Genomic DNA, 13,534 nt, shown 5'->3' on the forward strand with positions numbered 1-13,534 from the left:
CGAACCTACCCTACCTCACTATGATCCAGTACATAAACCACCACGCACCTGCCTATTCTAGCCTAACTCACCATGACCCAGTGCAGTAGCTCCCCGACGAGCCGACCGTAGCCTATGAAAATGGGAAAATCTTACCTAATCTCCCCAGAAGCACATAATGATAATGGAAATGTACCATTATTATTGTGGTCTGCTGGTGTGAGAACTAGTGGAGTTGTCATGTATAAGGAAGATTGGGCAGTAGGGCGAACTCTCACCACAATTTCTGATTTCTTTCACTGGCAACATGAAGCTTCAGTAGGACCCGGTGGTCTGTTACTGTTTGTATATTGCAAAACTGAAACAAAAATAGTCATTCAATTGAGCTAAACTGGAAATTTACCAATACCATGTTAACTGTAATAACCTGCATGGTGGTATACACGTTCCACGATGAACAAACAAAAGCTGTCACCTGAAGGAATAGTAATATACTCCAAAAGTCTTTGTCCAATGAGTTCATAAGTTCTATACATTTTCTAGCTGTGGTAACTACAATAAGAGTTCTCATACCCTCCATGTACACCTAATTATAGCTCATGACTTACTCTACATTGGTTACAGCCATTAATCTCCACATATGTTACTCATACCTGGCTAGAAATAAAACCTATATTTATTCCAACATCAATCAACTCCGAGCCGAAGTTACAAAGCTGGCTGGCAGTTACCGAGCCGGCGACCGTTCACCTGTGGTCACACAAACTAATCTTTCCACCTTCACTTGTGTCAGTAAACTCAGTTTTACCCAGAGCGTCTCAGTGACCAGTATCTTACGTCTTCACTAGTTCAAATAAGAATCAACCACCTCACTTCCCGAACCATTGTCGCGATACTGTCACTCACCACAACAACCCAGGAAATGAAGGCAAGAATCATAAAGCAAAACAACTTTTGCTGACATCACTAATGCAGGCTCTCCTGATTGGTAGCGCACTGGTTATACCGTTGTTGAGTTCCAATCCATTGGTCCTGGTCCAGTATCCACCTCGCCCACCAATACATGTCCAGGGACATGATCCTTACTTACGGGATGCCTCCAGACCACAAATTCATATTCGCTCCATCGGTGCTCGCTAAAGTCCCACATGCGTCCCCTTTCTTCATTACTGTGTTGGCATGTAAGCAAATATGAAGAGAATTTTCCACCCAGATAAGGAGGGCAATGGATACCTCCAGACATGGAGGGTAACGAACACCTCCAGACAAGGAGGGCAGTGGACTCTGTCTCCAGACATCATCACCTTGACCCAGTGCAGTATCTCCCCGCCAGACCGACCGTAGCCTATGAAACCTTACCTAACTTCCCCAGATCATTATAATGGAAATGTACCATTATCATTAGCGGTGACCCCACTACCGTCCAGATTCTAAATCGCTAACCGATTGTTGCCCAAATTTATCATAAAAGATATCCCCACTCAAGGATCTTCATATCAAGGCCTGATTTTGAGACGGGATGTCTCGTTACCACAATATGACTACTTCTCAAAACTCTTTAACAAACTTCTGAGGACCCAGGAAGGTGGAAGGAGCGCCCTCCGTCACATGCAGGAGGGTGGGAGGGAGGAGGGCGAGGTGTGCAGTCGTTGACGTCTGTGACAGTGATGGTGAGGATGGCGGTGGAGGTGAGTGGCGGGTGGCCGCGGTCCACAGCAATGATTTCAGCCACGCCCATACCTCCGTCAGGAGCCTCACAGTCCAGGATGCAATATAGAGGACTCTTCACCCTACGTGCCCTTTGCTTTCCTCACGCTAGGGGATGAAAACAAAAGAAAAACGTCAAAACCAAGAGAATTGAAGTCCTTAAAACGTATAAACAATAATCTGTTAGTAGGAAAGGTTATCTAATGTTAACCTGAGTTTTGTTCGTGAATACTGTCAATCATGGCTTATTGTTTCACCAATAATACTGGGACACATCTGCTGTAAAACATTTATTTGCATAATTACGATTCAGTCTGGAAAATCATATACGTAAATATGCTGATAAAACAAACTTTGACACAACATGAAACGTGAACATATACCACTGATCACACACGTACACACACAAACGAGCATTTTGATTACATGCAAATATCAATGTTCTGCAAGTTGCCTATACGAGTTCATGGGCAAATTACCATTTCGAACATCCACCTGTTTGCAAGGTTATGTTTTCTCCGACGGTTTATTTGTTTTGGAAGATTGTGACCATTTTTCTCAACCGGAAATAACTACCTTTTTGAGATATTCCCTCTCTCCCCTTTTTCTTCAACGATGATGGGGACCCCTGTGGGAACCGGGGTTTTTGTGTTCGGGAATAAAAAAGAAAATAGTGATCTGCGATGAAAATGAAGGTCAGAATCGTTCACAATATATCTTAAACCATCGGAAAAACAATTTAAACCCAACCTAACTAGGACAGGATATCCAAAATGGTAAAAGTACCAATTAATAATCAATTTCTAGTAGATATTATAAATCGGTCACAACGCCAACTCCAACAGATTACTGGTGAATTACGTCGTCACATGTCACCAACTGACTAGGATGCTCCAATTCAAGACTGACTACTAAAAACTATGATCACAAATAAACATATACACAAGAGTAAAACATACCCTACCGAGCATTATTTACATCTTTCAATTACACGAAAGATATTCAAGTTAAAATATCAAACTACAAACTCTCTTGTCAAGTAAGACTCCATGAATTTCATCCACCACAGCCACCTATAAGACTTCGTTGCATTGTAACTCAACTAACCAACCAGAATCTAGCATAGAATATTCCCCTCTGCCCTCACAAAACATATCTGTTAAGACCTTGATATCCACTGTCATCATGAAGTAAGTCCGCGCAAGCATTCCCTTCGCTTGTAAATAGTCGGACATGACTGGAACCAGGAACCTTCCGCCATTTCACATCGACCATGACACCCAAACGTAAACAAAAGTTCATGGAGATACGCAGCGCGTCACTCCTGTACACACCTCATCCTTATAGAGAGGAGACACACGATTTTATATACTTTATATCAACATTACTCACTTTCAGCGTCAACAGATACCGTGCAATATACAATGATATACAACTAAATCACATATTGGAAACAATAGTTTCAATACATTTATGCAATTAAAAATCTGCTGCCTTAGAATAGATCTAACAAAATACGACTAACTGCTAAACAGACATTTATACATAAACATGAAAAAAATCATGAGTTACACATGATATACGCATTTTTCATGTATTTTGAAAATGTTACAGGTTATTACATTAAGTCCTCAGCCGTAGCAGCTAACTCTTACCACTACTGTTTCCTGTCATGCAGCTGATGATATCAGTCGGGCGAGAATCATCAGGACGTAGGAGGAGACTGGGAAAACAGTTACTGACACTGAATACGAGACGTGATTTTATCAACGTGCTATACACACGGTATAATGCTTCCAAACACGAAGCCATGTCAGGCGGATGGTGACCCCCCGCTGTAATCAAACTGACCAAGTGAATGACCCACCTGACCAAGAGGGTCATCAGAGCCGAAGACAAGACTTACGACTTGGTCTGACTACGGTCCCTGGCATCGTCCGACAGGACCTTCTTTGAGAGCATCTCCAGCCTCCACTACACTCCTGTAGGCTGGATTCTTGAGGCCACCGGAAAGGACGAAATTAGCATTAATGCCGGAGCCTCCTACAGCCACCTGCAAGCTGTCCATGCCACAAATGCGCAAGCCATGGACGGGTTAGGGTTGTTCTGGGAGGCCACCTGCATCCACCAGTCCTTCAGCCCTACACTACCATATGACTAGACCACAGGGACCCGCTGTATATACAAAGCGGGATGGTGAACCACTCTAGGTATAGCCCGAATATCCTCTCTTATGCTGGACTGCCGACCCTAGCTTACCTCACCGCGATCCAGTAGACGACCTGCTGACCCTCGCCCACCTCACCATGACTCAGTAAAGTAGCTTCTACTTCGCCTGCCAATCCTGGGCACCTCACCCTGGCCCAGTATAGTAGTCACAGCTTCGTGGGTGACCGAACCTACCCTACCTCACTATGATCCAGTACATAAACCACCACGCACCTGCCTATTCTAGCCTAACTCACCATGACCCAGTGCAGTAGCTCCCCGACGAGCCGACCGTAGCCTATGAAAATGGGAAAATCTTACCTAATCTCCCCAGAAGCACATAATGATAATGGAAATGTACCATTATTATTGTGGTCTGCTGGTGTGAGAACTAGTGGAGTTGTCATGTATAAGGAAGATTGGGCAGTAGGGCGAACTCTCACCACAATTTCTGATTTCTTTCACTGGCAACATGAAGCTTCAGTAGGACCCGGTGGTCTGTTACTGTTTGTATATTGCAAAACTTAAACAAAAATAGTCATTCAATTGAGCTAAACTGGAAATTTACCAATACCATGTTAACTGTAATAACCTGCATGGTGGTATACACGTTCCACGATGAACAAACAAAAGCTGTCACCTGAAGGAATAGTAATATACTCCAAAAGTCTTTGTCCAATGAGTTCATAAGTTCTATACATTTTCTAGCTGTGGTAACTACAATAAGAGTTCTCATACCCTCCATGTACACCTAATTATAGCTCATGACTTACTCTACATTGGTTACAGCCATTAATCTCCACATATGTTACTCATACCTGGCTAGAAATAAAACCTATATTTATTCCAACATCAATCAACTCCGAGCCGAAGTTACAAAGCTGGCTGGCAGTTACCGAGCCGGCGACCGTTCACCTGTGGTCACACAAACTAATCTTTCCACCTTCACTTGTGTCAGTAAACTCAGTTTTACCCAGAGCGTCTCAGTGACCAGTATCTTACGTCTTCACTAGTTCAAATAAGAATCAACCACCTCACTTCCCGAACCATTGTCGCGATACTGTCACTCACCACAACAACCCAGGAAATGAAGGCAAGAATCATAAAGCAAAACAACTTTTGCTGACATCACTAATGCAGGCTCTCCTGATTGGTAGCGCACTGGTTATACCGTTGTTGAGTTCCAATCCATTGGTCCTGGTCCAGTATCCACCTCGCCCACCAATACATGTCCAGGGACATGATCCTTACTTACGGGATGCCTCCAGACCACAAATTCATATTCGCTCCATCGGTGCTCGCTAAAGTCCCACATGCGTCCCCTTTCTTCATTACTGTGTTGGCATGTAAGCAAATATGAAGAGAATTTTCCACCCAGATAAGGAGGGCAATGGATACCTCCAGACATGGAGGGTAACGAACACCTCCAGACAAGGAGGGCAGTGGACTTTGTCTCCAGACATCATCACCTTGACCCAGTGCAGTAGCTCCCCGCCAGGCCGACCGTAGCCTAAGAAACCTTACCTAACTTTCCCAGATCATTATAATGGAAATGTACCATTATCATTAGCGGTGACCCCACTACCGTCCAGATTCTAAATCGCTAACCGATTGTTGCCCAAATTTATCATCATAAAAGATATCCCCACTCAAGGATCTTCATACCAAGGCCTGATTTTGAGACGGGATGTCTCGTTACCACAATATGACTACTTCTCAAGACTCTTTAACAAACTTCTGAGGACCCAGGAAGGTGGAAGGAGCGCCCTCCGTCACATGCAGGAGGGTGGGAGGGAGGAGGGCGAGGTGTGCAGTCGTTGACGTCTGTGACAGTGATGGTGAGGATGGCGGTGGAGGTGAGTGGCTGGTGGCCGCGGTCCACAGCAATGATTTCAGCCACGCCCATACCTCCGTCAGGAGCCTCACAGTCCAGGATGCAATATAGAGGACTCTTCACCCTACGTGCCCTTTGCTTTCCTCACGCTAGGGGATGAAAACAAAAGAAAAACGTCAAAACCAAGAGAATTGAAGTCCTTAAAACGTATAAACAATAATCTGTTAGTAGGAAAGGTTATCTAATGTTAACTTGAGTTTTGTTCGTGAATACTGTCAATCATTGCTTATTGTTTCACCAATAATACTGGGACACATCTGCTGTAAAACATTTATTTGCATGATTACGATTCAGTCTGGAAAATCATATACGTAAATATGCTGATAAAACAAACTTTGACACAACATGAAACGTGAACATATACCACTGATCACACACGTACACACACAAACGAGCATTTTGATTACATGCAAATATCAATGTTCTGCAAGTTGCCTATACGAGTTCATGGGCAAATTACCATTTCGAACATCCACCTGTTCGCAAGGTTATGTTTTCTCCGATGGTTTATTTGTTTTGCAAGATTCTGACCATTTTTCTCAACCGCAAATAACTACCTTTTTGAGATATTCCCTCTCTCCCCCTTTTTCTTCAACGATGATGGGGACCCCTGTGGAAACCGGGGTTTTTGTGTTCGGGAATAAAAAAGAAAATAGTGATCTTCGATGAAAATGAAGGTCAGAATCGTTCACAAGATATCTTAAACCATCGGAAAAACAATTTAAACTCAACCTAACCTAACTGGGACAGGATGTGCAAAATGGAAATAGTACCAATTAATAATCAATTTCTAGTACATATTATAGATCGGTCACAACGCCAACTTCAACAGATTACTGGTGAATTACGTCGTCACATGTCACCAACGGACTAGGATGCTCCAATTCAAGACTGACTACTAAAAATTATGATCACAAATAAACATATACACAAGAGTAAAACATATCCTACCGAGCATTATTTACATCTTTCAATTCAACGAAAGATATTCAAGTTAAAATATCAAACTACAAACTCTCTTGTCAAATAAGACTCCATGAATTTCATCCACCACAGCCACCTATAAGACTTCTTTGCCTTATAACTCAACTAATCAACCAGAATCTAGCATAGAATATTCACCTCTGCCTTCACAAAACATATCTGTTAAGACCTTGATATCCACTGTCATCATGAAGTAAGTCCGCGCAAGCATTCCCTTCGCTTGTAAACGGCTGGACATGACTGGAGCTAGGAACCTTACGCCATTTCACATCGAACCTGACACCCAAACATAAACAAAAGATCATGGAGATACGCAGCGAGTCACTCCTTTACACACCTCATCCTTATACAGTGGAGACACACGACACTTTATATCAACATTACTCACTTTCAGCGTCAATACATCCCGTACAATATACAATAATATACAATCAAATTACATATTGGAAAAAATAGTTTGAATACACTTATATAAATCTTCTGCTTTGAAATAAATCTAACAAAATACGACTAACTGATAAACAGAACTTTATACATAAATATGAAAAAAATCATGAGTTACACATACACATTTTTCATGTATTCTGAAAATGTTATGGGTTATTGCATTCAGTCCTCAACCGTAGCAGGTAACTCTAACCACACTGTTTTCTGTCATGCAGCTGATGATATCAGTCGGACGAGAATCATCAGGACGTAGGAGGAGACTGGGAAAACAGTGACTGACACTGAATACGAGACGTGATTTTATCAACGTGCTATACACATGGTATAATGCTTCCAAACACGAAGCCATGTCAGGCGGATGGTGACCCCCCGCTGTAATCAAACGGACCAAGTGAATGACCCACCTGACCAAGAGGGTCATCAGAGCCGACGACAAGACTTACGACATGGTCTGACTACGGGCCGAGGCATCGTCCGACAGGACCTTTTTCGGGAGCATCTCCAGCCTCCACTACACTCCTGTAGGCTAGATTCTTGAGGCCACCGGAAAGGACGAAATTAGCATTAATGCCGGAGCCTCCTAGAGCCACCTGCAAGCTACGCATGCTGCAAATACGCAAGCTATGGACGGGTTAGGGTTGTTCTGGGAGGCCACCTGCATCCACCAGTCCTTCAGCCCTACACACCATATGACTAGACCACAGGGACCCGCTATATATACAAAGCGGGATGGTGAACCACTCCAGGTATAGCCCGAATATCCTCTCTTAGGCTGGCCAGCACTCCGGAAAGATCGATCACTGCGCCATCACGGAGGACACCAAAACCTGAACATCAAAGAGGGACTGCCGGTTGAGATCCAGTTGGGACGAACACATAGGGCGGGTGTCTCGTCCTGGGGAGGAAAATGCAACTAATAAAGAACTGGACCTCTCGCCCGAACAGCTCTCCTCCCTACAGCGGGTTTGGAGGCTTCTTGGAAGAGCGCCGTGGTGAAAGCGTCCTCCGTCGCTCATCATAGGTTGATGGTGTCCTAGGGCCAGGGATCCGCGCCTCGGGTATGGGATGATGAGGATGAAGGAGACTGAATGGCTATGAATCCGTAGTTGCACTCCAAGCGCCGGGTCCGCCCACACCGTGAGCAGACGTTTATACTTCGAGGCAACATAAGCAATGATCCAAATATCCTTGAGCTCCTTTTAAGCAAGACGCTTTAAGTCAACTACATCCATGGCATGGATCTCGTCTGCTCGTCCAGAGAAAAACCGATGACCTGTAATGTGGCACAATTTGCCACAGCACACCTTGGCAGCAGGTGATGTCGCCACATCCCCTGCACAGCAAACGAAACGGAGAGCACCCCAGAAGGCAAGGACTCCATCTTTGATTTCAAATACATGACTCGCCATTAGGGTGCCAAAATGGAACAAAAGGAAAGCATAATAAAAGTATTGCTTAACACTTGCCTGGCCATAGCAACCACGCCTGACACACGAGATCCGCTACTGAGTAACACTGTGCAGCCCCAGCGTGTGTGTGTGTGTTGATTAATCTGGCATCCCATGGATGCCAGCCCACAAAGTAAAAAGTGCCCACTATTCAGGCTCTAAGATGTCGCTGGCTTAAGATCTTCGCCACTCGGGAACAGTAGATTAATAATCCAAAAACTAAGGCACTTTGCTCACAACAAAACATATCCGTCTTCTGGTACGTTAGTATAAGGTGTTGGCCTCACTTAAACTCTCTCCCAAGAGGGTTCGGGCAGCTACAATTTGCAGAACCACCAACAATTGTCAGACTGAATTAATATGGTTACACTCCATGATGAGCCAGCCTATGAACACGAACACGAAACACTGTACTGCACTAACTTTATTATGAACACGACCGTAAACACTCCCCTGGCACAATAAAAGAACAGAAACACATAAGGCTGCTAAAGGCAACATCTTACACAATTACAAACTGGTGAAACAACTTCGACACCAAATTCAAAATTTGGTGAATGATAATACGAAGAACGCAATGAAGAGAAATTGAAGGAGGAAAAGTCAAAAGAAAATATGAAGAAGAATCTGGCGTTCCAACTGAAACAAAAATAGCGAGAGCCTAGCTGGGGACTCTGTAATCCTACATACGCGCCGAGTAAAAGCTCAAGAAAGACCGACTGACAAGGAAAAAAACAGAGATTGTCTCAGTGGTAACAAGAATGTTGCTCATTGAAAGACGATTAGATACTACGACAGCAGGCATCACAGACTTCAAAAGCATTGGGCGTTATAATGCAGCCATCAGTGGAGTCGGAGAAGATTACACATGGCGACCCTGCGCAGTGTCAGTGCGCACTTGCTCATGGCCACCGCCGCTAGGGAGCGACGGTGGGTTACCATGGGTCGAGTTTTCGAGTATGTTTATACTTGAGGAAACTTGATTTTCATTTTTCTGAACTGTTCTTTTTTTCATTTCTTGGTGAGCGATGAACATGACCCTAATCTAATCTGGGGGATGAATGTTCCCAGCCGATGGTTTTGAAATATGGATCTTTCGAGTGTATATAAATTTCGTGAATTCTGTAGGGCGTAAACTGTTAAAAATACCAGCACACAAAGAACAATAAACATATGGGGCTTCCGAAAGCAGCACCATGCACATTCAAAATCATGAAACATACAGCTAGACACAAAATCTAAAATTATATGAATAACGTTAAAAGCACAGACGATTAACTGTAGACAAAAAATATATCAAAAATGGATCATAGCGTTCTAATGAAAACGGTGGGGACTTGCCAGTAATTGCAATCCTACGTTCTGATACTGAATAAAGTTCAAAGAAGATTGTTTCCCAAACATAACGCACAGAAGCATTGCCATATTACTAAAAGTGTGAGTCACCGAAAAGATGAATAAAAACACTACGACAACAGACAACACAGACTTGAATATCACATCGTAGGAACACAACCATCAGTCGAGTCACAACAGATAAGATCACACAATCATACACAGTGTCACTGCGTGTGTAGCTGTGACCACGGCCACTATGAAGCAGTGGTGGTTGGCTTGAGTCACATTTTATGGTTTAAACTTTTTTCTTTATAATTTCGAGTCAAGGTATAATTACAATAACTACTGCTTTTGGTAACGATGGCTTCCAGTGATGTTGCTTTATAGTACCTTGAAGAAATTCAAGCGTTTAAGACCAATGAAGAGGCCAGACCAGTACAGTAGGTACATCATACAACAATGAATCTTCACTAAAAATCACAGAAAGCTAATGGTATAGCTTATGAGCAAGGCAGGAGGCATGGTGAAGCGAATTCCGTTAGCTTTGTCTCAGTTACGAACTAGACAAATGTTCCTTGGAAAATACTACCACTTAACACTGGTATCAGCACCACCAAAAGAAATGTGTCTGGTGTTCAAGCTCTCAGAAGTGGCTGTCTACCAGTCTTGAGACGTGCGGAAGTGAAGTTCGAGGGAAGAACCAGGTTTTAGAACCCACGAACCGTTGCACTTGGCCAGCAGCGAAGCATGGCGGTGCGCATCTATGTTACTCTTAGAAGGCTGGGTTCACTCAACCTCTTTCCCCAGTGTGTGAGTTTAAAGGGCGAAGCAATCACACTTTACAGAAACAACAACAATAGTCAATGTGATCTACTGGATGTAAACTCCATCATGAGCCTGTCCCAAGCACACGAAAACACAACACTGCACTGCACGAACTTCACTGCACATGAAACAACACTTCAGTGGTACAATACTAAACACATGGGCTACCAGACGCAACCCTTGGCACATCTAAAAATTTGAGAAACATTGAACACCAAATTTTGAAATGAGTGAAAAATCTGAAGAAAACGTTAATGGAGAAATGAACTAAAGGAAACAGAAAAATAGGAAAGTGGAACATGACGTTCCAATCAAAACAGCAATGGCGGAAGCCTACCATGGAACTGTAATCCGAGATGATGACAGGCTGACTAACACCTCAGTGAAGACCGATGACCACGTAAAGACAACAGAAACTTCGCCATGTTGCTGACCAAAGTGTAACTTACTGAAGAGATGGGTAAACACACCGTCAGCAGGCAACACAGACGGGAAAACCACAGCGAAATATCCCAGTCATCAGTGGAATTGGAACAGCTACGACTGCACACAGCCCTGCGCAGTGTCACTGCGCATGTAGTTACGCCTACCGCCGCTAGGGAGCAGTGGGTGGCTTGCCTGACTAGCGTCTTTGAGTATATGCATCCTTGGGAACTCATTTTGATTATGCTAAACTCTATATACAAAGTTATATCAGTGAGACTAGAATATAACGATGTTTTACAAGCTCCAATAACTTTGAAAACTTGAGGAAATTCAAGCGTTTTACAAAACTAAGGCCGCCAAGCACGTAAAATTGGCAAATCATAGAACAGCGTTAGAACTAAGGTTCAGAACCCACGAACCAATGAAGTTCGCTGGCAATGAAGCAACACTGTCCGTTCCTCTGCTACCACTGCGGAGCTGGTCTCACTAACAATATTCAGAGTGAGCCACTGAAGGTAAACTTTACCCTGACCCCCAACCCTGAGCACACGGACACATAACAAAGCATTGCATTAAGTTTGGAAAAACACTTCCTTTGTAAACACTTCACTGAGTGAAAAACACCGCTATAAACATTGCTCTGCACTTAAAAAACAATGAACATACAAGTCTACCAGAAGCAGCACTTCATCTATATCTAATAAACATACGACACCAAATTCAAATATATGTGAATAATACGAAGAAAACAGTGAAGGTTAACTAAGTGTGGATAAGCTGAAAGAAGAGAGCTGATCATGGCATTCTAAACGAAACAAAAATGGCATCCCAGCTAGGAGCAGTGTAACCCTTCCTACGTATTGATACGTGGAATAAAAGCTCAAGGAAGCCCAGTTGTCAAGAAAAGATGCACAGAAACATTGCTATAGTGCTACGCAAAGTCTGACTTACCGAAAAGACGAGTAGACATTACGACATCAAGCAACACAAGACTTGAAATACAGAGCGTAAGAACACACGGACGTCTTGGAAGACGACACAGAGAAAACTGCAAATGGCGGCCGTGCTCAGCGAGAAAGAGATACAAAGAAAAGCAATTCAAGACTTTGACATACTAATTTTTGTGATGCTTGCGGTAACGCCATCTGGAGGGGAGAGTTAAGCACTATTAGAAAACGGGAAACATAACCCTTAACTACCAGAGAAAACGAGAAATTTAAAGGTAACTTTAGGATATTCAAACCTGCCGTAATTTCTGCAGAGAATAATATCCTTTGTTCTATTTTGTGTGACATGAATGTTATGTTTTGCTTTGGCAATGCAAAAACTTAATATGAACTGACACTTTGCAAAATGAAGCAAAATTCTCTTCATGGATCAAGAAGCGTACATCTTTTTCTCTGCTAGTGTATTCAAGCACTAAGCCAATCTTTGGTTTGTGCTGGTAATTTATCGTAATTTACATTTCCCTAATACTCTTACACTTCACTTCATTCATGAATATTGTGATAAAAGGAAATATATGATCGTGTAATACTTATTTGGCGCAATACACAATTGATAGATATACATCAGAACATATCTTGTTTTCACCTAAAGGTAGACTGTATGTCCATTGTACATTCACACGATTTACAGATTATATATACATGCAGTTTTTCAGAAGAGAGAACAGAGAAGGGGGCCAAGTGAGGATATTCTCTCTGAGGCTCAGTCCTCTGTTTTTGGCGCAACCTCGCTAACGTGGGATATGGCAAATATGTATGAAAAAAAAAGAAAATATGCTAACATAATTATCTTTTCTACTTAGCCTTTAAAGCATCAGCCCTCATTATCTTCACCGAGGTGAAGATTTGGTTGCAGTGGGCCGGGTCCATGGCAATCATTACCGAATCCCTGCTGGCGGACCTTCGCTCTTGTGGATGAGTTAAGGGAATCCCGAGGTTTTCCCTTAACGTCTGCGAACGTCGTCTCATCAGCTCCACCCCTGAGATTGCCACCAGTTTATCTGCGATCTTAGTGTGATCCCTGACCATCATCTCTGATGATGGCACTTGGCTAAGCGCACCCCTGGGTGCCAGAGCCATCCATGATATGCTCTGGAAAGAGGTGCAGGAAGTTACGGGGGGGAAATGGAAGATGGAATCATTGACAAAAATACTCCGCCCACCCTCTCCCTCCTCCTCACCGAGTCTTTATCCTAATGAGATTAATCTACTTCCTAAGGGTCTCAACGTCCCTTATCAGATACTGACTCAGTTATTGCAAGGACACATTT

The 13,534-nt window shown here is 43.2% G+C and overlaps 1 long non-coding RNA gene across 1 annotated transcript; it reads right to left on the reverse strand.

Moving 5' to 3' along the window:
• Positions 1-9: 9 nt before the first annotated feature.
• Positions 10-12,290, reverse strand: LOC139756624 (uncharacterized). The gene is made up of 3 exons (XR_011714401.1): positions 12,208-12,290; positions 4,216-5,877; positions 10-1,794 (listed from the first exon to the last, which is right to left on the reverse strand). It is a non-coding gene; the product is annotated as an uncharacterized lncRNA (long non-coding RNA).
• Positions 12,291-13,534: the final 1,244 nt, after the last annotated feature.

Source organism: Panulirus ornatus, chromosome 22 (genome assembly GCF_036320965.1).
Source record: "Panulirus ornatus isolate Po-2019 chromosome 22, ASM3632096v1, whole genome shotgun sequence".
NCBI lineage: Eukaryota > Metazoa > Arthropoda > Malacostraca > Decapoda > Palinuridae > Panulirus > Panulirus ornatus.